General features: G+C 47.9%; 1 long non-coding RNA gene across 1 annotated transcript in view; it reads left to right on the top strand.

Annotated features, from left to right (window-relative positions):
- Positions 1-3,590: 3,590 nt before the first annotated feature.
- Positions 3,591-24,279, top strand: part of LOC138296061 (uncharacterized) — a 99,329-nt gene continuing 78,640 nt past the window's right edge. The window contains exon 1 of the long non-coding RNA XR_011203741.1: positions 3,591-3,741. This is a non-coding gene — a long non-coding RNA (uncharacterized lncRNA). The remainder of the gene's footprint in view (positions 3,742-24,279) is intronic.

Consider the following 24,279-nt stretch of genomic DNA (forward strand, 5'->3'; position numbering starts at 1 on the left):
GGTGAAGTGTGTGGGATGGAGTGGAGTGATGGGAGTGAGGGTATGCGAAGGCATGCAGGTGGGGGTTGATAATAGTAGAGAGTTGACTTACCAGAGTCCAGGCCTCCTCCTTCAACTCTGGCTAGGCCCTCTGGATGCAGTATTGCCAAGACTTCCTCCTCCCATGCCGTGAGTAGTGGGGTAAGAGGTGGGGGTCCACTGCCAGTCCTCTCAATAGAGAGCTGGTGTCTTGCTGCTGTGGAACGTACCTTCCCCCGTAGGTCGCTCCACTTCTTCCTGATGTCATCCCTAGTTCTGGGGTGCTGTCCCATGGCGTTCACCCTGTCCACGATTCTCCGCCATAGCTCAATCTTCCTACCTATTGATATCTGCTGCACCTGTGCTCCAAATAGCTGTGGCTCTACCCTGACAATTTCCTCCACCATGACCCTTAGCTGCTCCTCTGTGAAACGGGGTGTCTTTGTGGTGCCATGGGTGTTATGTGATGTGTGTTGGTGAGGGTGTGTTGGGTAATGTGTTGGGGTATGTGATGTGGAGTGCATGAGTGGTATATAGGTGTAAGTACTGTGTGGCTCTAGTTGTGTCAGCGGTCTTGGTGCCTCTGGTGGCAATGATTTGTAATCGGAAAGGGTTGTGGGTAATATGGGTGTGTGTTTTACAGTGGTGTGGATGTGGTGTGTGTAGGGGGGTTCCGAGTTGTGTAGCATTTTATGTAAGTTACTTTGTGCCCTTAACACATAGTCTAGGGCAAGTTATATAGCTTAGGAGTATTTCTCTCTGGTCCTGAAGAAGCACCACGTGATCCGTATGGACCTTTAAGGCACAAAACATGTTGACCACATATCATATCTAGAGGAAGATTTTCCTTGATAGCTCCTTTTTGGGATTATTACAGTGGTGGAACATTATTCCCTCTCCACTCTCTTGTGTTTTTAACCAAGATCCTGAATGCCTTAATTTAAACATTTTGTTGAGGTTCTTGAGCCAACTTTCTCCTTTTTCCTCCTGCTCTCCCCCATGGTAGGATTACTTTATCTCTACTGTATCTATCACGGCACACACTTCATACTTAAGTTCTCTGGGAAAGAGCCCCCTTGTGGGGCCCGTCAGACATTGCAGCGCCAGTCTGACAAGGAGCTAGCCCTATGATGAAGCATGACATCCATTGGATGTGTGAGTGCTCTTACTTCTAATTTAGAAGTGTCTTGAGAACCCATGTTTTTCTTCTTCTTCAGGAACAGTGTACCTTATTGATTTGTGTGTGTATGGGTGTCAGGTGTGTGTTGTTTGAATTGGCCAAGGTGGAGTTATTTTGTTTGTGGTTGTTGATTGTGAGAGCGGCGGTATGTACCGCCAATGGTTTACCACCATTGAATGTCCGCCGTAGTGATTCGTGGGTCATAATGTGATGAGTGTTGTTCTGTTGGCGTAACGGTGTGGGTTTTGATGCCGCCAGTTTCTCACTGACCATCAGCAATAATCAGCATACAGATAAACAGTCAACTGATGTAATGTGGTCGTCATTGTCATAGTTGAAGAGAAGAACTATGTTTCATGTGCTCTCAGAAAGAGTAGAATAATTAAATCAGAAATCAGCTCAATGTTTAGCAGGTAACAGAATTAGCTAAAAGGATTATGAAACTGTTAGACCTGACATCGTTGGCGTGGTTTCCCCTGTCTTTTTTTGCCTCTGCCTCCTATGTTTTGACTGTGTGCTGTACTTTGTTTTTGCTGGTTTTGGTACTCTGGACACTTTACCACTGTTAAAGTTCAAGTGCTCCCTGTGTAAATTGTATGTGTAATTGGCTTTTCCATGATTGGCATATTTTATTTATTAGTAAGTCCCTAGTAAAGTGCGCTAAAGGTAGCCAGGGCCTGTAAATCAAATGCTATTAGTGTGCCTGCAGCACTGATTGTGCCACCCACATAAGAAGGCATGTAAACATGGCTCAGACCTGCCACTGCAGTGTATGCGTGTGCAATCTTAAACTGCCAATTCGACCTGGCAAGTGTACCCACTTGCCAGGCCCCTACCTTCTCTTTTTATACACGTAAGCCACCTCTAAGGTAGGCCATAGGTAGCCCCATGGGCAGGGCACAGTGTATATCAAAGGTAGGACATTTGCTGGTATGTTTATACATGTCCTGTTAAATACTGCCACATCGGTTTTCACTGTTGCAAGCCCTATCTCTGTCATAGGTTAACATGGGGGCTGCTTTTAAATAACTTTTAAGTACAGTTTCCCTTTGGAAGCAGATAGAGATGTGGAGTTTGACGTTTCTGAACTCACAATTTAAAGATACAACTTTTGATAAAGTTGGTTTTTAGATTGTCAGTTTGAAAATGCCACTTTTAGAAAGTAGGCATTTTCTTGCCTAATCCATTCTGTGACTCTGCCTGCTTGTGTATTCCCTGTCTGGGTCAGACTGGCTGTTGAATGTGTGTGAATCTCCGCCAGACAGTGACACAAATGGCACTGCGGCGTAGCCTGTATACCCTGATGAGTCTTCTGGGCTAGAGTGGAGGGAGAAGCTGGTGCTTACACCTGAATGGGCTGTGCCTGCCCTCACACAATGCAGTCTCCAACCCCCTGCTGTGTGTCTGGGGCCAGACCTGTGCAAGGCAGGATCTTGACAACAACAAAGACTTTCTTTTGAAGTTTGCCTACTACAAAGGCAGAAAGGGGTATAAGAAGTGGACCCAAAACCCCAGATTTTTATATTGCTTCTGGACTCAAGAGGGACCTCTGCCAAAGAGAAGAGCTGAAGAGCTAGAAGAGGAATATTGTCCCTTTGCCTGTGACTATGCTTTGCTGGGTTGGCCTGCAGTTGCAGCTTCTGCCTGACAGATGACAAAGAATGGACTTTGTGGTATATTCATACTTGTGAAGTGTCTCCAAGGTCTTGGACTGAGCTTGCCTCCGGTTTTGAAGTCTAAGGGCAATCAAAGACTTCCTCTGCCAGCACCTGACTTGAGTGAGGGTCCTTGCTTGGAAAGAGTGCATACTGACTGCCAACTAGAGACCCCCACTTCTAAGAGAAACATTGCAAATCCACTTAAAATGTAAAAACAAAATTATAGCCTCAATAGTCATGAATACTGTTAAGCATTTAAAGGTGAAAAATAAATAACAATCAAGAACCAAGACCTGGTGATTATTTGTTTGCATGTATACTACTTACAATGTTCTTTAAAGCATTAGGAAAAATGTCACTCCTAATATAATATACAAATGCGTCGTGCAAAGTGACAAAACGTGGGCCAAGAAAAGTAGTGGGTCGAAGAACACCCTGCATTTTAGACTTTGAAGGTTTTGCTAGAACTCTCCTGTTATTGTGCAGCAGATTAGTACCAAAAACTATTTTTAGGCGTTCTCTTGCTGTTCTTCATTTCTTTCAATAATTTCACTTTGGGATTATATCAGTGATCATTGCTATAGCTATCAAAATATTAAGCTTGCTGTACTATATCATAAAATATACTGATAAATGCAAACGTTCTATCTAAATATATATATATATATATATATGTGTGTTTTAAAGTCTGTGCATTTGGCACGTTCAATAATCACAAACTTTTGCAATTTTAGGGCTCACGTGTGGATTCATCCAAGAATCCTCTCTGTCCAGCTACTGCAATTGCTTCTGAATTGAATAATCAGAAGGAAATGGTACACCCTGAGGCTGAGAAAGTGACTAGCTGGACCAATATGACAATTGAATCTAGCAATTCTTTAAAAGGTTAGTTTTACATGGTGGTCCAACTTCTAAGTTATGGTAATTGCATGTTTTACTTTCCTGATTGTATGTCTCACTTATGATAACAGACTTGATTTTAATTTCTAATACACAGCATGCTATTCAATTCCCTTCTAGACTCTGTGGTTTATATTGGAACAGCCGCTTGCCAGATTTTGCCTTTTGGTCTGTGACATCACTCTTGCTCATGCCTTACATGCAGGCCAAATAGCCTTCAGTCCTTGATAACCATCTACACCCAGCATGCTTCCGATCTCAGCTAGTGTTAAGGTTTTCTATGACTTGTGTCCAAGGTTACAATTAAACACACAGAAAGGCTGGAGTTTAAGGGTTTAATATTATATGCCCTGTTGTCTATCACTTTTTATAATCAATAGATGGTAATGACAGTCTGTTACCAATTATAGTAGTTATGCATAATCTTCCATATTGATAACAATTCATGGTAAAGACTATACAGGAATTGACTACTGACTGCTGAAGATTTAACAGAGAGTTAGTCGTCTGATTAGTTTAAAAGGTCCAGTAGGATACCTCTTAAAGTTGATTGAGCTTTTCAAATATACTAAAGTTACAAACATTTTAGGATAATAAAACAATGTATCTTGAACTGAACGAAAAAGGAGAAAATAATGTAGTATTAGAGGGTTTAAATACAAAATAAGGATCTATTGAAAGCCTATAAGAAAATTCCATCTTTTGAAGTTCATAAAAGTAAAGTGAGTAATATGACCAAACAGGGATAAATAACCTGGCTCTATCAAAAGAATTTCAGTCAAGGAGGTACATTTTTGGTTATTTTCTGTGGTGTTTGGGCAGGCAACATCCTGATCGAATGACTGGAGAAAAAGTGGTCCATTTATTGTTCCATTTAGAGATCACTTTAATAGGCATTTAGAGATCACTTTAATGTGCAGATAACTGATCACTGCATGATTGAATAATGCTAAGAATGGGGGTTGGAGTGCATATGAGATCATTATGGTAGATGTATGGGACATCATTCCTAATCACTTTGCTAGTCAGTGTACACTCAATTTCTGAACATTATGCTATCTTATGTTTTAATGGCATCTTATTTTATGTTGTGCTAGGTTGTTGAGCACTTCATTTGTGAGGTTCTCCGTTTTGAAAGCTATAATATTTATGTTACCAAATAAAAACGTTGTCCCTGGAAACAAGGTTGTGGGATCTTTGGAGGTGATAGTATTCCTTATTTTATCAATATATGAAATAACACCATATTGCAGATACATGTGTAAGATTCCAGGTTCTCAGTGGACCATTCCCCATTCATGAAAGAACTTAATTGGCACACAGATTCTATATATCACAAAGACATTTGTAAAGTGTAATATTTTCCTCAGAATGAAAAGATATATGCCAAAGTTTTATACTCACATTTTCACCCATGGTGCAAATTGGTGATTTGTGGTTGAAAGTCGTTTATGACCTGGGTGGATTGGATAAGGAACCTTGTCCAAATATGGCAAGACATCACTGTCCCTATGCGGTGATTCAAAATAACCCATATACAGAAAATTATAATTATTTTGTGTAGACATAATGAGCAATGATAACCTAGTCCAAATTATGACCAGCTGTTCCTGAGCTGTAAGCACTAATCATTTTTAATTTTGCAGTTATGTCTTTTAAATGTTCTTTGAAATTACCAGGCAACATCACGACTGATCAATGGACACACATCTACTCACTAGTGTTGTCATTTCAGGACCCTACACTTTAAATCTGTGTCAAATATTCATATTAAATGTTATTTTGCTATCTAAACATATTTCTCAGAGGGACATCTCTTGGACCAGTTGAGGTAGATCAGATATTTCTCAGTTGAGATAGGTAGCACATTTCAAAGAAAGGATTCTCTTCAATGGTTGAGGCAGACACCATATTCTCCAGAAGGGATCCCTTGCCTGTGATGAGGTAGACAATGTTTTTTGATTAACAGGTGAAAGAGCCTTTAACTTGATTGTTACTCTGCTAATTGCTGTGGTGGAAACATACTTGTGGACTGTTCTTTTGGTTTTCACTTTCACATAGACAAGTCAGTATCAGGAAGCAGCAACCACAATGCATCCACTATATCTCGGCACTGACTGTATTAGACCAACCCACCTCACCAAATGTAATAGTGGGATAGATGGGAAAAAGGAAAACAAACATTGAAACTCAGGAGTCAATATAAGAGACTTGTTGTGAGAGGAAAGAGCATTAGCACATGCAAAGGCCAATCAAACAAGCAATATGTTTTCATAAACCTCAAAAGTTACCCCCCATCCAAATTATAGAATGACTGATTTTATCAGATGTCCAAAACAGAACATCAAAGCTAGGAAGTCCCTCGATTGCCAAGAACTGTTCCAGAGAAAGGAACAGGATGCAGCAAGTCAGAAAACTGAAAGGCAAAATTCAACAGGGAGAACCTAGTATTCTGGGGGTAAAGCAGGAACAAAAACAGAAAAGGTGGAATAATCTGAAGGTTGCACTGACTGTACAGTGTGAAACAAACTAGTGCAGCCTGCCTTTTTCTTTAATAGCGTGCATCAAAGTGCGTCACTACTGATTCAGGGACTGTTGACTAAAAATTGTTCTCTTCAGGGTTCTCATCTCAAGTGCCGTCACCTTGAATGTTTTTTACTGTGTTTGTCTCTATGTTTTTATCAAGATGGACCTGTCCTGGCTTGCTCAGCTGATACCTAGACCCTTGTTATTGATATTACCCTCTCCACAGTTTTCCCTCATTGAGACTCAATTAGGGACTGTTCTTTAATGAACATTGATGAGGAAAGGCCCATGCGAGATGAGGAGCATGGGCAAAGGGACTGATAAGTCCAGGTTGCATCCACTGCATATTCCAACACATTCCGGGGGAACAAAGGGTGAAAAAGGGGTTGAGCTCATAACATTACCACCTATATAACAGAAAAGAATTAGAAAAGAGGGGCAAACTTTGGATGAAAAACAGAATACTCAAAAAGTACCTGGCCAACCAGGCTGAATTGCCTCTCCAGTAAATATCAGTAGTGGCTGATCTCCAAATTACTTTAATGCTGCTTGAGCTTTTCCAAGATGGCTCACTATCAGTTCAATAGGTGCAGGGCCCTGTAACAGGGCATCAACCCCTTCTGTAAGAGACAAGGACACCAGAGGCCCTGGGCCCTCAGGTCAGTGCCTCCCAGGGCACCACGGAGAGTGAGACACCAATGAGCCCAGGAGTGCATGTCGACGTTAAGAGGAAGGAGGCTCCTGGAGGACAGAACCCGGGACGGAGGAGCGGAGAAGAGGACTGGGGAAAGACGGGAGGAGACGGACGGCCGGGAGAGAAGATGAGCAACGGAGGAAACAGGCAAGGCAGAGGACACCGCGAGGAAGACGGGAGGAGACAAGGACACCGAATGGCGAGCCCAGCACCATTGAGCCGACAAATCCAGGAACCATCAGGAAGAGCCGGAGAAGAGAAGGGAGCCGCAGAGAGGAGACCAGAGACCTGCCACGTCCCAGGAGGGATGTGGCTCTGCTAGGTACGATCCCACTTGCGGGATACGTTATCACCACTGTGGAGGAGGGCTGGGTCTGGGGAAGAGGTGTGGGACTTGGGAAGAAGCCACTGGTCACAAGAAGTGGGGCATACAGAGTGATAGGACCAGTACGCCGGAGCAAGCTGATACTGGGCACATGCTGATTGGTTTGTCACCGTGTACTTAAAATCTCACAGGTGCACGCAATATCCTTTACAAACCCACAGCTCGACCCCTTCCTATTCCCCATCTTTTTGTTGCATGCATTTATAAAACCTGAGTGAAAAGAAAAGCCCACTTACCTGAAACTGGTTCCTCCATTCTCCTGTTCACTTGTACATGGATACGGAGGCCTAATGAAGACGGGGAAGGTCCTGAAGGAGAAGCAAGAGAGACATAACTATGAATGACAACTTACAAAGACCCCTGGAAGGACTAAAAAGAAGTTGAGCAAAACATAATAAGTCTAAAGATAATTAATAGTACTTTTCCTTGCAAAACCAAGAATAAAGTTAAGAACACTGTGATAGAATTGGAAATTATAATAAATTAAGTTGGTGCAACTGGACGACTGACTGATCTATAAATACATTGCCAAAGACATCTAGAGTAGGGAAACTATGTAAAGTGGATGTGTAACAGGATCATTGGTACAAAGATGGAAGTAAAACATAGCCACCATACACAAATATAAAATTAATATCCAGAAGAAATGGAACACTTTTAAAGAGTTTTGTGATCAGTTATTGTACTGTATTGTGGAAAACAATTGAGTCCAATTTTGATGAGATTAGTATGTGCTTATTGGTCAATGGAGTGAGTGGACTGTTCAGTATGATAATCAAATGGGGGATTATAACATCTTAACTTGCATCTGGAGACAGAGGGTGCAACAAGGTTTCTGAAAATATTGCTATAAACAATAATCCTCTTTCAGGCATGAACAGAAGTAGTACACCATGTCAAATTACTATTGGTCTCATTTAGTCTAGCAGCGGCAGCCTTCTGTCCGTCAAATTGGCAGAGTTAATTTCTCCTGCCATCCTAGCTGAACTACCTCTCACCATATCTTGATGTATCTGCTGACACTGCAGAGAACTCTGGCCCTCATTTGGACTTTGGCGGTCAACTTCACTGACCACCAAAACCCAGCCCATCAGACGACCACCAGTGCTGGTTGTCAGCTGACCTGCATAGAATAAGTGCTGGCTGTTTTCTGTCATTACTGAGGCAGGAAGCAGCCAGCAGTCATGATGGAGGTCGGCCCTGCAGAGGTGGTTACCTCGCCAGTACTGCCACGCCAGCAGGACTCCGCCTGCTGTATTGCAAGCCATAATACAGCTTGGTGAAGTCCTGCTGGTGTGGTGGTGGCAGCGAGGGAAGACTGGCAGGATCCATCCCCTCCCGGATGTCCCCCTCGACTGAGAAGGTAATTGAAAGGGGAGGGGTCTGTGTGTCTGGGTGCGGGTGTACAGAGGGTGGAGGGGGTACTGAATGCGTGTGTGTCTGCGAGTGAATGTGAATGTATGTGTGTGTGTGCGAGAGTATAGGGGTGTCTGTGTGGATGAATGTGAGTGAGTGGGGGTGTCTGGCTGGATGAATGTGAGTGAGTGCGGGTGTCTGAGTGCATGCATGTGTGTGCTGCATGTGTGTGTATGTCAATGCATGCAAGCGTGAAGGGGTGGGGGGTTTGAGTGTGTGGACGGGAGGGGGGATGTGTGGGGATATGTGTGTTTGTGTGTGCCAGAGACAGAAATGAAGATTTCTGTCCCCAGGTACGTGAATGCTAGGGTTTTCGTGGTGGGGTGTCCGCCACAGAAAGCTTGATGGTGTGCAACCTTGTAATCTGGACGACAGGCTGAGGCCTGCCGAGGGTTGGAGGTGGTCCCCGCCTGCTGCGGAGGTGCAACCGCACAGGTAGGCCATGCCGGGTTGTGGAGGCTTCACATCTGCCAAGCGTCACACCTCTTAATGTGGCAGTCCTTACCGCCAGCTCCGCAGCGGAAGGACCGCCACAGTGAGGATGGCGGTCTCATGACCGCCAGCCTCGTAATGACAGCCTCTGTGACTTCAGAGGAGCTGTTGTCACAGGGGCACCTCTGAAGGTACTGATTGTTTAGTGACTTATGATATGTTGTATACCTTTAGAGCGCACAAATACCAATTTGGATGTCCTGGTGCTAAGTGGCCACTATATTTCAGGCCGCTGCTCATCAAGCGTTTGGTCTTCCAAAAACAAACTTCCAAAGTGGGGTTTCCTTTTGAAAAACAAAAATTAAATAAGTCAGTCATCCTGGGGAGTTTTCTCTCAGGGCTTCCTTGCCAGTAATGAAATGAAACAAAATACCTCTGACAGCCTACTCTGAATGGGTCGAATGGTCTGATTTACTTACAGCAATGGCCCCACTTCCTTAAAGCAATAAGGTAGGGTTTCCAATGGTGGGCCCTCACTCCTTAATTCTTCTGCTCTCCCTTTGTCTCAATCTATCTTCGCCTTTTTGTCACCTTAATGACTTTTTCTGTCCTATGTCCATTCTGCAGCTCTTTCCTTACTTATCCTTTCTCCTTCTGCTCCACTACTTCTTCTGTCTTCCCTTTTCTCTCCTTTTCCTCTCTTCCTCTTCCATGTCCTTTTTCCCTCACTGTTGCGCCCCATTTCCATCCCTGTGTAATATTCTCTCATCCTTTTCTTCTCTATTTTCTCATGATTTCCCCCCTCTCTCTCTCTTCATCATTTGTTCCCCTCCATAGACCCCATTTTTTACTGAACCTCCTCATTATATCCTAGGTTCTCTCAAATCCTTTATTTCTGTTTTCTTTTGGCCCTTGTGACTTTCTCTCCATGATCTCTACTTTTAAAAGCACAGGCAACGCACAATAAAAGTTCTAGAAGTGAAACTCATACATGACATTATGCAGTGGCAATATAGCTCATCGTCAGACAATGAATGGTGTGGCAATCCATTAAATGGCCTGCCACTCTTGTCCAAGGAGATCAGTCTGATGGCTCACAAGAGTCATGCTACCACAGTATCTGCCATAGCCAAAGGCATAACAGCAAGCTCTTGCAAGCAAAGTGACACAAATGCCAAAATAAAACACATAGGGAGATTAAGACAACATGTTATAGAAACACAGTCAGTTTTACACAGTAACTTTAAAGCTAGACTAAACAAATTCTCCCATTAATAACATACAAGGTGCTATGATTACAACCAACAAAACTGTGGGGCAAAAAGTAGTTATCTGGATTGGAATGGGACTTTATAAACCAGCCCCATGCTATTTGCCCACTGGAGAATTGTCTGGTGCTCAGAATGGCAACTCCTGCAATGCCCCCCTATATTATTTGCAGCCCTTCTTTTCTCTTTCTTTATCATTCGCTCACTCTTTCTGCTGATCTGCTCCTTTTTTCTTCTGTACTCTCTATCACTCACTTATTTGGATGGTTGTCCTCTCCCTCTATGTCTCTCTCCTTTGCTTTGGACCAAGAGGTTCCTCCAAATTAATCTAATTTATGATGACAGAATGGCTCTACCAATCAAATCATTGTGTTGCAGCTTAGTCTATTCAGTGTGCTTCTCCAGTGTATCATCTTCGTGCAGGTATGGATTGCTCCTGGCTTTTCAACATCAATACATCAAGAAAGCAAAAAACTCCTCATGACACAATTGCTTTTGCTGCACAACGTGCTAGAATGGCCATTCATTTCCAATGCATTTTGTGTCGCATGACCCTTCTTCAGGAGTTTCTGTGAAGCAAATAATCAATCTTTATGTAGATAGCACTGAAACTGAAAACCAACATAAATTCAAATAATGCACCTGTATACATGTTTAACCACCAGCTAGTGACCCTGCTTCATGTAAACAATAGTGCTGTATCAGGAGGCCAAGATGTTAAAATCCAGAACATGCATAGTGCCTGTTTCAATATGCAGTGATGTGCGAGAAAAAAAATACTGTCCAATCCCATAGAGCTCAAAGCATCCGCATAAGTTCAAAAAACTCACCAAGATTACAGAAACTGCCACTTTAATATATACAGATTCGGCTCCACCCATGCACTACAAGACTAAATGAAAAGTATAGAAACCGAGGTGCATTTAACTCACTCCCGCTGTCATCACAGTCACTAAATATGCTCCCCAAGTGCCGACACATAGAAAACGCCTGCTGAGACTGGATGCTATAAACTAAGGGGCAGATTTAAGAGCCCTTAGCGCCACCTTAGCGTCACAATAACATCATTTGTTTTAGGCTAAGGCGGCGCTAAAGTGGCATTTTCCCCATGCCATATTTACAAAGTGGCGCATTGCATGCATTTCCCTACTTTGTAAACCCTTGTTCCGCATTATGCCTGAGACAGGCATTTTGTATGCAAAGGTGGGCATTCCCCCATTAGGGAGGCCAAAAGAATGGTGGAAGGAAATCTATGAGATTCCCTTGAGCCATTGTTTTCAGAACTTTTAACGCCTGCTCAGAGCAGATGTTAAAAGTGGGCATACCATTATTTGTGATGGGCACGTATGTACTCTGCAGGAATTTTGGCGCTACTCCTGCAAAGTACATCAACAGCATAAAAAAGAAATGACGCTATTGTCCTCTACCCTAATCTCCCCATGGTGTGCCTTATTTTAAATACTGCACCTACATGTTGGCGTTAGGGGGTGCTAATGGGTGCAAGGAAAGGGGCACTGCTCTGGGAGCAGCAGCACAAGCTTCCTCCCGAATTCCCTATAGTGTGACTGAAAGTTGACAAAGCAACTAAAAAAGATATCAGCTTAGAAGCTCAAGGCCATTGTCCACTCAACAAGACTGTGCCTAACACGGCTGTAATTCCAATGGAGATGCGCTCATCACCCAGAAGTTTAACCTTTACCCTTTTGCTCCCTTTTATATGCGGCAGAAAAACTTCCTATAGGTGTATTGATAAGGTGGGAAAATGCCCACAACCTGCTTTAAGGAAGCTGCTAGTGTTAATATGCCCTGTGCTCAACCACGTGCTACCCCAACAATCGGAGCTCAAATATTAAGTCCAGCACCTTGCTCCTCAGTCCCAACCAACCCTGCAAGTTGAGAACAAAACTAAAAACCACTCTTGGCCCGATGAGAAAACAAAATAAAATACCACCCAACCCTCTGTGACAATAGGTAATAAGCCTTACACACATTTGCCTCATAGTGAAAGAAAGCCAACTGGAAATCGGACCACCAAAGCAGCTACAGATGCTCCACCTCTGACTGCATGAGAGACATGCTGTGTACTATTAATCAGAACTATGCCTCAATAGGGCCTGAAGAGGTGTGGAAAAGCATCTGGGGTCACTCGACAGAAGTTGCACCATCTTGAGCAGGATGTGCTATGGCCATGGCTGCTGATGCTGGATAGGGTGACTGGTGACTCGAGCCCTGGGGATGCTTCCAGAACAGACATGAGACCTGGAGGGGTGGGGTGGTGCTAGTGCACTGTGACAACAAAGCTGAGGTGGGACTTGCCCAGAGACACAGGGCACCCCCACAAAATGAACCAAGTACGTTGATAGTCACAGGAACTTCCCTCTTCACACCATAGCATATGACTTCTGAATTTCAACACTCAATAACACTTCTGAGTTGCAAGATTATTCCGTAGAGACAAGGCATAGCAAGCATCAAACCAGAGGGAACACCTGAGCCATTTAGATAATGGACTGAGGGGTATATATGCCTTCAAAACTGGGAACATTTGACAAATCAAGTGTGCTTGGCAGTACACTTTTGGGTTGACTCTTTCTCCCCTCTTCTCACCCTCCATATTCCTTGTGACATTTTGAATAGAGATCAAAGACAATTCATATTTGAAGACACAAGGGAGAAAACAGAAATATAGCGCCTGGAACAAGGAAATCTCACCCAGTATAGAGAAATTACTTAGTACCAGGGATACCAAGTAGAACCAGGAACTAAATGGAAACATGATCATAGACTGACTGCAAAAGGAGGAAAGATATCTCTTTCAAGATAGTGATAAAGCAGAACTCCTAGCAAGCACAACAAATAGGGAGGCCAGTAGATATCGGAGCAACATGGCAAAAAACAGCAAACAACTGAAACTTTATAATTGAACTAAAAAAAACTTTGCCCACCACGCAATGATGGGAAACCCCAAACGGTCCAAATATTGTATCTGTCACATCTCCCCGGAGAAACAACAAACAATGCACTCTCCTCCGACATTACGTGGTACCTCTCCCACTAAAAGAAAATATGATTGCACACCCTAACTCCACACTACAGGTTATAGCAAAAAATATGATTGCACAGCCAAACTCCACACTACTGGCCATAGCAAAAAATAACTCTTGAAAACAAATCAACTCGCTAGGCACAGATTTAAGCCTACTTTAAGCAAGGGTTGCAGTTTCGTTTTTTTTTTTACCAAACTAGCCAAATGTTTTCTCAGAAAGGCTTACTCGAAATGAAAGTAATCTTGCAAAGCTAACTCCAGAGTTCCCTGAAATGAAAACCCTAATGATTTATATGCTGGAGAGAGTAAGCTTTCTTGAATACCAACACACTGAAGCTCGATCCTGGCTCTACAGGGAAAGAAGGGACAAATGTGAAGCATTCCTTGAAACGTGGGTCAGCACAGTGGGGTTCCTACCAGGGTTCTTAAATGTCTTTACTCTTGACAGAGACGATAGAGTTTCTGCTACGATCCCTAAACTAGATTCTTTTCCCAGTTTAGCAGTGGTCAGACTCGCAAATATGCAATATGCCCCTAAAAAAGAGCCTGCACCCATAGCTCATTCGAAATGGACAATATCAAAATTGTATTATTCCCAGACTACATTACAGCTGTACATCAACAACACATTTGTTTCTGTATAGTCAAATTATAGCTCAGCAAATTGATCCTTAGACATATGCTGCTTTTCCCAGCAAAATTGAAGATCACTGTTGACGGAAAAGTGATATTATTTACCAATACCTTAAGAATCCTGGGAGTAGGCAGATTAAAGAGAGGCAATCAATCAATCAATCAATCAATCGCATTTATAAAGCGCGCTACTCACCCATAAAGGGTCTCAAGGCGCTGGAGGGGGGGGGGGGTCAGTGCTCGAAGAGCCAGGTCTTGAGCTGCCTTCTGAAGGAGAGGTGGTCAGGTATGGCGCGAAGGTGGCTGGGCAGAGAGTTCCAGGTTTTCGCTGCTAGGAAAGAGAAGGATCTTCCTCCGGCGGTGGCTTTGCGGATGCGGGGTACGGCTGCCAGGGCCTGTCCGGTCGAGCGTAGAGTGCGCGGAGGGGTGTAGAAGGAGACGCGGTTGTTGATGATTTTGGGTCCGAGGTCGTGGAGGGCTTTGTGTGCGTGGGTGAGGAGTCGGAAGGTGATCCTCTTGTTGACTGGGAGCCAATGAAGTCTCTTCAGGTGTCCGGAAATGTGGTGGTGGCGGGGTATGTCCAGGATGAGTCGTGCGGCAGCGTTCTGGATCCGTTGTAGTTTCCTCTGCAGCTTGGTGGTGATGCCGGCGTATAGGGTGTTCCCGTAGTCCAGGCGGCTGGTGACGAGGGCGTGGGTGATGGTCTTCCTGGTGTCGGTGGGGATCCAGCGGAAGATCTTGCGGAGCATGCGGAGGGTGTTGAAGCATGCCGAGGTCACCGAGTTGACCTGTCTGGTCATGGAGAGGGATGAGTCCAGGATAAAGCCGAGGTTGCGTGCGTGGTCGGTGGGTTGGGGAGTGCTGCCTAGGGCGGGGGGCCACCAGGAGTCGTCCCATGCGGCGGGAGTAGGGCCGAGGATGAGGACCTCCGTCTTATCTGTGTTCAGTTTCAGCCGGCTGTCTGTCATCCAGTTCGCTACTTCCTTCATTCCTTCATGTAGTCTGGTCCTAGCTGAGGTGGGGTTGTTTGTGAGGGATAAGATGAGCTGGGTGTCGTCGGCGTAGGATATGAGGTCGAGTCCGTGTTTGCGTGCGATGTTCGCCAGGGGGGTCATGTAGACGTTGAAGAGAGTGGGGCTGAGGGAGGATCCTTGGGGTACGCCGCAGATGATCTCCGTGGCTGTGGATCTGAAGGGGGGCAGGCGGACTCTCTGAGTCCTTCCGGAGAGGAAGGAGACGATCCATTCCAGGGCCTTGCCTCTGATGCCGGCGTTGCTGAGGCGGTGTATCAGGGTGCGGTGGCAGACCGTGTCGAAGGCTGCAGAGAGGTCCAGGAGTATGAGGGCCACGGTTTCTCCCTTGTCGGTCAGGGCTCGGATGTCGTCCGTGGCTGCGATGAGGGCGGTTTCGGTGCTGTGGTTGGCCCTGAAACCGAACTGTGTGGGGTCGAGGGAGTCGTTGGTTTCCAGGGCGGTGGTGAGTTGAGCGTTGACGATTTTCTCAATCACTTTGGCGGGGAATGGTAGGAGAGAGATGGGCCGGAAGTTTTTGAGTTCGGTGGGGTCTGCTGTAGGTTTCTTTAGGAGGGCGTTGAGCTCTGCGTGTTTCCAGCTCTCCGGGAAGGTGGCGGCGGTGAGGGAGGCGTTGATGACGTCTCGGAGGTGCGGTGCGATGATGTTGTCGGCCTTGTTGTAGATGTGGTGCGGGCAGGGGTCTGATGGGGATCCGGAGTGGATCGAGTTCATGACGCGGGTGGTCTCCTTGGTGGTGGTAGGGCTCCAGGTGAGGATGGTGGTGATGTCGGTGGCGGGTTCCGGGTGGGGGTTTGCGTTGGGGGTCGGGAAGCTGTTGTATATGTCGATGATCTTGTGGTGGAAGAAGGTTGCGAGGGAGTCGCAGAGGTCCTGTGAGGGGGGAATAGGGTTGTTTTCTGCGTCCGGGTTGGAGAGCTCTTTGACGATGCCAAATAGTTCCTTGCTGTTGTGGGCGTTGTTGTCAAGTCTGTTCCGGTAGGCTGTTTTTCGTGCGGCGCGGAGGTGTTGGTGGTGTTGGCGGGTGGCGTCCTTGAGAGCTGACATGTTCTCTTCGGTCTGATTGAGGCGCCACGCCTTCTCGCGGGCGCGGCATTCTTTCTTGGAGTTCTTGAGGTCGGGGGTGAACCAGGAGTTTTTCTTGTGGTTGTTGGTGTTGGCTTGAGTCTTCAGGGGGGCCAGGAGGTTGGCGCAGTCGGAGATCCAGCTTGTGAGGTTGTTGGCAGCTTCGCTTGGGTCGGTGGTGCTGGTGGGTTGGTTCTGGGAGAGGGTTGATGCGAGCTGTTCAGTGGTGATACGATTCCAGTGTCTTCTTGGTGGTTGCTGGGTGTGGTGAAGCACGGTGGTCTTCTTGAAGCTGAAGTGGACACAGCTGTGGTCCGACCAGGTGAGTTCGGTGGCATGGCTGACGGTGATGTGTTTGCTGGAGGAGAAGATGGGGTCGAGCGTGTGTCCGGCGTGGTGGGTGGGTGTGTTGACTAGTTGTTTCAGTCCCAGGTTGGCGAGGTTGTCCAGTAGGGCGGTGGTGTTTTTGTCGGTGAGGTTCTCCAGGTGAAAGTTGAGGTCTCCTAGGAGGATGTAGTCGGTGGACAGGAGTGCGTGAGGGTTGACAAAGTCTGCGATGTCTTCGCTGAACTTGGCGCGGGGTCCTGGTGGTCTGTACATGAGGGTGCCTCTGAGGGTGGTCTTGGGGTCGCTGTGGATCGTGAAGTGGAGATGTTCGGCGTCGGGGAGTGAGTCGTCGGTGTGGGTCGAGATGCGGATGGAGTTTTTGTGTGCGATGGCGATGCCTCCTCCGATGCGGTTGGAGCGGTCTTTCCGGATGATTTTGAAGCCGTCGGGGATGGCTATGGCGATGTCGGGTGCCGAGGAGGGGTTCATCCAGGTCTCGGTGAGGAAGGCGATGTCCGGGTTTGTTGAGTTGATGAGGTTCCACAGTTCGATGGCGTGCCTGTGGATGGATCGGGTGTTGACCAGGATGCAGTGGAGATTGCTTCCGGGGGGGTTGTTCTTGGCGGGAGCGGAGTGGGCCCGAAGGCAGGTGAAGCGGCAGTTGTTGCAGGTGAAGGATCCGTGGGTCCGTTTCGGTGTGGCGCGATAGCAGCCCGGCGTGCGGCCAAGGTTGAGTTTGGTGAGCGTGGTGGAGTCGTAGGTCAGGCGGGAGGCGCGGGGACCAGGGGGTCGGGCGCTGGGCGTGGTCCAGGCGCGGACGGGCGCAGACGGGCTTGCCTTAGACGCGCCAGCGGCGCGCCCGCTGCGCGCGGCCGCCATTTAAGGGGTAGCCGGGGAGGCGGGGTTAGCTGGGAGGCGGGAGGTGAGCGGGTAGGTGAAAAAGCGGGAAAGCAACGGCGGGAAGCCTCGAGAGTGGCGAGGAGGCCTATAAACGAAAAAGTACCGAAAAAGGTACGAAAAACGTGGAAAAACGCGGAAAACGAGGAGAAAAGGCGGCGGAAGGACGGGGGGGGCGGCGGGGACACTCGGCGAAGGCAGGCAGCACTCGGGGTACACGGAGAGAAGGGGGGCGCGATCACAACAAGCAGGCAGCGAGGGGCACACACAGGCAAAACCAAGCAGGCAGACAGCAAAGGGCACACACTCGGGGTACACGGAGAGAGGGGAGCGCGATCACAACAAGCAGATAGCAAAGGGCACACACAGGCAAAACCAAGCGGGCAGACAGCAGTAGGGAGAAGGCACACAGGTCTGGTGGCGCTGTGAGGACGGGGGAGCGACCTACCCTGGGGTCAAGGGTCGCTACCACGGCCTCGCAGCGGCCGCCATTTAAGGGGTAGCCGGGGAGGCGGGGTTAGCTGGGAGGCGGGAGGTGAGCGGGTAGGTGAAAAAGCGGGAAAGCAACGGCGGGAAGCCTCGAGAGTGGCGAGGAGGCCTATAAACGAAAAAGTACCGAAAAAGGTACGAAAAACGTGGAAAAACGCGGAAAACGAGGAGAAAAGGCGGCGGAAGGACGGGGGGCGGCGGGGACACTCGGCGAAGGCAGGCAGCACTCGGGGTACACGGAGAGAAGGGGGGCGCGATCACAACAAGCAGGCAGCGAGGGGCACACACAGGCAAAACCAAGCAGGCAGACAGCAAAGGGCACACACTCGGGGTACACGGAGAGAGGGGAGCGCGATCACAACAAGCAGATAGCAAAGGGCACACACAGGCAAAACCAAGCGGGCAGACAGCAGTAGGGAGAAGGCACACAGGTCTGGTGGCGCTGTGAGGACGGGGGAGCGACCTACCCTGGGGTCAAGGGTCGCTACCACGGCCTCGCAGCGGCCGCCATTTAAGGGGTAGCCGGGGAGGCGGGGTTAGCTGGGAGGCGGGAGGTGAGCGGGTAGGTGAAAAAGCGGGAAAGCAACGGCGGGAAGCCTCGAGAGTGGCGAGGAGGCCTATAAACGAAAAAGTACCGAAAAAGGTACGAAAAACGTGGAAAAACGCGGAAAACAAGGAGAAAAGGCGGCGGAAGGACGGGGGGCGGCGGGGACACTCGGTGAAGGCAGGCAGCACTCGGGGTACACGGAGAGAAGGGGGGTGCGATCACAACAAGCAGGCAGCGAGGGGCACACACAGGCAAAACCAAGCAGGCAGACAGCAAAGGGCACACACTCGGGGTACACGGAGAGAGGGGAGCGCGATCACAACAAGCAGATAGCAAAGGGCACACACAGGCAAAACCAAGCGGGCAGACAGCAGTAGGGAGAAGGCACACAGGTCTGGTGGCGCTGTGAGGACGGGGGAGCGACCTACCCTGGGGTCAAGGGTCGCTACCACGGCCTCGCAGCGGCCGCCATTTAAGGGGTAGCCGGGGAGGCGGGGTTAGCTGGGAGGCGGGAGGTGAGCGGGTAGGTGAAAAAGCGGGAAAGCAACGGCGGGAAGCCTCGAGAGTGGCGAGGAGGCCTATAAACGAAAAAGTACCGAAAAAGGTACGAAAAACGTGGAAAAATGCGGAAAACGAGGAGAAAAGGCGGCGGAAGGACGGGGGGGGCGGCGGGGACACTCGGCGAAGGCAGGCAGCACTCGGGGTACACGGAGAGAAGGGGGGCGCGATCACAACAAGCAGGCAGCGAGGGGCACACACAGGCAAAACCAAGCAGGCAGACAGCAAAGGGCACACACTCGGGGTACACGGAGAGAGGGGAGCGCGATCACAACAAGCAGATAGCAAAGGGCACACACAGGCAAAACCAAGCGGGCAGACAGCAGTAGGGAGAAGGCACACAGGTCTGGTGGCGCTGTGAGGACGGGGGAGCGACCTACCCTGGGGTCAAGGGTCGCTACCACGGCCTCGCAGCGGCCGCCATTTAAGGGGTAGCCGGGGAGGCGGGGTTAGCTGGGAGGCGGGAGGTGAGCGGGTAGGTGAAAAAGCGGGAAAGCAACGGCGGGAAGCCTCGAGAGTGGCGAGGAGGCCTATAAACGAAAAAGTACCGAAAAAGGTACGAAAAACGTGGAAAAACGCGGAAAACGAGGAGAAAAGGCGGCGGAAGGACGGGGGGGGCGGCGGGGACACTCGGCGAAGGCAGGCAGCACTCGGGGTACACGGAGAGAAGGGGGGCGCGATCACAACAAGCAGGCAGCGAGGGGCACACACAGGCAAAACCAAGCAGGCAGACAGCAAAGGGCACACACTCGGGGTACACGGAGAGAGGGGAGCGCGATCACAACAAGCAGATAGCAAAGGGCACACACAGGCAAAACCAAGCGGGCAGACAGCAGTAGGGAGAAGGCACACAGGTCTGGTGGCGCTGTGAGGACGGGGGAGCGACCTACCCTGGGGTCAAGGGTCGCTACCACGGCCTCGCAGCGGCCGCCATTTAAGGGGTAGCCGGGGAGGCGGGGTTAGCTGGGAGGCGGGAGGTGAGCGGGTAGGTGAAAAAGCGGGAAAGCAACGGCGGGAAGCCTCGAGAGTGGCGAGGAGGCCTATAAACGAAAAAGTACCGAAAAAGGTACGAAAAACGTGGAAAAACGCGGAAAACGAGGAGAAAAGGCGGCGGAAGGACGCGGGGGGCGGCAGGGACACTCGGCGAAGGCAGGCAGCACTCGGGGTACACGGAGAGAAGGGGGGCGCGATCACAACAAGCAGGCAGCGAGGGGCACACACAGGCAAAACCAAGCAGGCAGACAGCAAAGGGCACACACTCGGGGTACACGGAGAGAGGGGAGCGCGATCACAACAAGCAGATAGCAAAGGGCACACACAGGCAAAACCAAGCGGGCAGACAGCAGTAGGGAGAAGGCACCCAGGTCTGGTGGCGCTGTGAGGACGGGGGAGCGACCTACCCTGGGGTCAAGGGTCGCTACCACGGCCTCGCAGCGGCCGCCATTTAAGGGGTAGCCGGGGAGGCGGGGTTAGCTGGGAGGCGGGAGGTGAGCGGGTAGGTGAAAAAGCGGGAAAGCAACGGCGGGAAGCCTCGAGAGTGGCGAGGAGGCCTATAAACGAAAAAGTACCGAAAAAGGTACGAAAAACGTGGAAAAACGCGGAAAACGAGGAGAAAAGGCGGCGGAAGGACGGGGGGGCGGCGGGGACACTCGGCGAAGGCAGGCAGCACTCGGGGTACACGGAGAGAAGGGGGGCGCGATCACAACAAGCAGGCAGCGAGGGGCACACACAGGCAAAACCAAGCAGGCAGACAGCAAAGGGCACACACTCGGGGTACACGGAGAGAGGGGAGCGCGATCACAACAAGCAGATAGCAAAGGGGACACACAGGCAAAACCAAGCGGGCAGACAGCAGTAGGGAGAAGGCACACAGGTCTGGTGGCGCTGTGAGGACGGGGGAGCGACCTACCCTGGGGTCAAGGGTCGCTACCACGGCCTCGCAGCGGCCGCCATTTAAGGGGTAGCCGGGGAGGCGGGGTTAGCTGGGAGGCGGGAGGTGAGCGGGTAGGTGAAAAAGCGGGAAAGCAACGGCGGGAAGCCTCGAGAGTGGCGAGGAGGCCAATAAACGAAAAAGTACAGAAAAAGGTACAAAAAACGTGGAAAAACGCGGAAAACGAGGAGAAAAGGCGGCGGAAGGACGGGGGGGGCGGCGGGGACACTCGGCGAAGGCAGGCAGCACTCGGGGTACACGGAGAGAAGGGGGGCGCGATCACAACAAGCAGGCAGCGAGGGGCACACACAGGCAAAACCAAGCAGGCAGACAGCAAAGGGCACACACTCGGGGTACACGGAGAGAGGGGAGCGCGATCACAACAAGCAGATAGCAAAGGGCACACACAGGCAAAACCAAGCGGGCAGACAGCAGTAGGGAGAAGGCACACAGGTCTGGTGGCGCTGTGAGGACGGGGGAGCGACCTACCCTGGGGTCAATGAGCGGGGTGCCCATGATAGAGCGGTCCGTACTAATAATTTTACCTGTGTTCGGACGCTCTTTAGGCCGATGAATCTTTTGACTAAGTGGGACTCTCTGTACTCTATATCGGTCAACTTCCTTAAATCAATAATCAATAACGAACATAAGCAATACCTTGATCGACATAACACTTAACAATTAATCCAGAATACATTTCGGCGAACCCTGACCTTTCAGCCAAGAATAACCACACCAGTTTATTCAAAGTTAGTGAATTTTATTTCCCTATATTAACAAAGCTAGCACAATATAGATGTGTCTCAACACCAAATGATAAACATATATGGACATTAATAGCTGTCCATAACGGCGAAACAAGTGCAGTCTATGTAGCATTTGAATAACAAGGCATTCGATAATGGCAATGCAAATCACTAATACGATAATCTGTAACGAACTAATTGCATACATTTAGTCAGCATAACAAGATCTCAAATTGCATCGTGCGACATATGGAATCCTCGTCTAACCTCAAATTAGCATCGGCATGTGGGACTTCATGCAAAAACAATTTAGCAACATTAATTTAGAAAAACTCCTAACTAGGGCTCTTATCAAAATCAGCAGTTGGTTACCTAAAGGAAACACAATGCAATTTTACAATTTCCTTTCATATTTACCAATTACGATCAGCATACAAGGAAGTCTTCGTCTCACAGGTACCGTTCTTCGGTCAGCATGGGTACCGTTTCGATCAGCATGGGACGGGGCTAAGGGGCAGGGGTGGACGGGGCAATTGCCTCACGGCGGCAAAGTAAAACTACTACTTCATGCAAAGGGACAAATCAAAGTTAAAGTCTCTAGGGCAAGAATCATTTAAGGTCTCTTTCTCTCGATTAGAGAAAGCATCAAAGTCTCTTTCAAAACGGCGTCGCAGCAAAGTGGGCCATAATAGCTGCAATGTCCTGCAAAATGGCGGGTATCGAGCTGGTAATGGCTGTAATGGCTGCAAAAGGCCCCTTTCTTCTCGTGCACCTGGTTTTTATAGACAACAGTTCGAATCCAGTAGGGTCTTCCATTGGAGGGTTCATAGGTTAGCTTCAAATTATCCAATCAAAAACAACAGTTCTCAAGCTTTTACTTAAGCATACATTATCCTTGGAGATGGGTACGCAAGTTGCAACATTTTATACCAATTAGCTCACTTTCAGAGCCTCCATTGTCCGCACCTGCAGATCGATCTTGAAGTAAAGAGAAAATATGCCAGGCTGGCACGAAACCTTAAGATAAGCATGTGAACGGTCTCAGTGGAAAAGTACAGCTTCAAGCAGAAGTACACGTTTAATAGCACATTGGAAAAATACGAGCATCTAAACCGTGAGACCAGGCCACTAGGCCGAAGCCTGCACTAAAGTAATGCTAAGCTAAAACATTTCAAACAAGCAAATCATAGCACACGTCTACGATTATGTCGGATTAGTGCAATTCTAATACACCACGTTATATAAAGCACGCTTATAAATGTTGGCAAACTACTCTGAGGGCACATTTTGTCCCCGTACAATCTTTATTAGTTCGGTTAAAGTCACACATGATTATTTCACACTACGTTTACGCGCTAATAAATGTAAAACCTTCATTTTCTGCTTCATCAATCCCTCCTCTGATGACTACTTGTCATCACACCAAACCATGCCCACAAATTTTATTCCATTAAAATTCTGTCAGTTCTCTTTTCCTTTTAGTTCCCCTAGTTTGCGCTTTGTATTCTTCTGCCATTCTTTTCATAATTTTCTCTTCTTTTCTTCTCTTAATTCTTTCCATAATCATTATTATTCCCCTTTTTATTCCCCAAATTCCAAATATGCAAATTATCACTATTAAAATTCCCTCTATTATTTTTAACAATACTCCATTCCAAATTCCCCCAATCCAATGTCCCACTGAAGCAAGTCCTTTTCCAACCTTCTCCCACACTCCTGGTTCTTTCAGTTCCTTCAAATCTGCACTTTCTTTTGTTAGATTAGCAAGCATAGTTTTAATCTTCACACTATTGTCGGGAATATACGTACAACAGTGACGTGTACCAAGCATTTTGCAAACGCCACCATCCTTTGCTAAAAGAATGTCTAAAGCAAGCCTATTCTGAAGAGTCATAGCTCTTTCCGCTGCAAGTTCAGCATCTATCAGGATTATAGCACCTGAAAACTTTGTCAACATGTTATCCACTATAGTAGACAACTTTCTTATTTTGATGGAATTCAACACGACTCCCAACGAAGGAATCATGGCTCCAAATATATCTCCTACCACAGCAGCTGCGGTCTCTCTTTTCTGGATACGATGGGATCCAGATGTCTTTTGAATCATCGATAGGTCATCCAGTTGATAAACCTTTGGGAACACTATACCCAAATAACATCTCCCCCACCATCCCTTTGGAAGACGATAATAGGCATTATACCCACAAATGTAATATACACCTGGAATGACAGGGTCAAGTCCGTCCATCATGAATGTCCATTTGGCCTTAAAGATAAACGTATGTTTACACTCACTCGCTCCTACAAAAATATTGTCATAATAAGATTCACCCCGATATATACAAAATTTCCCTACATGCCAAGCATCTAAAGCTATTTTCCCTTGTGTCTTTATTGCAGCAAAATCATAATTATCTACTGAGGTCCTCTTATGTAGCTCCTTTTCTAATTTCGCATTCATTTGTGCCCTTCTATCATCTGTGCTATCTAAAAAGCTTATTTCTATTGCAGAGAGCGAGCAGGTAAGGTTTTC

Source organism: Pleurodeles waltl, chromosome 5, assembly GCF_031143425.1.
Source record: "Pleurodeles waltl isolate 20211129_DDA chromosome 5, aPleWal1.hap1.20221129, whole genome shotgun sequence".
Classification (NCBI taxonomy): Eukaryota; Metazoa; Chordata; class Amphibia; order Caudata; family Salamandridae; genus Pleurodeles; species Pleurodeles waltl.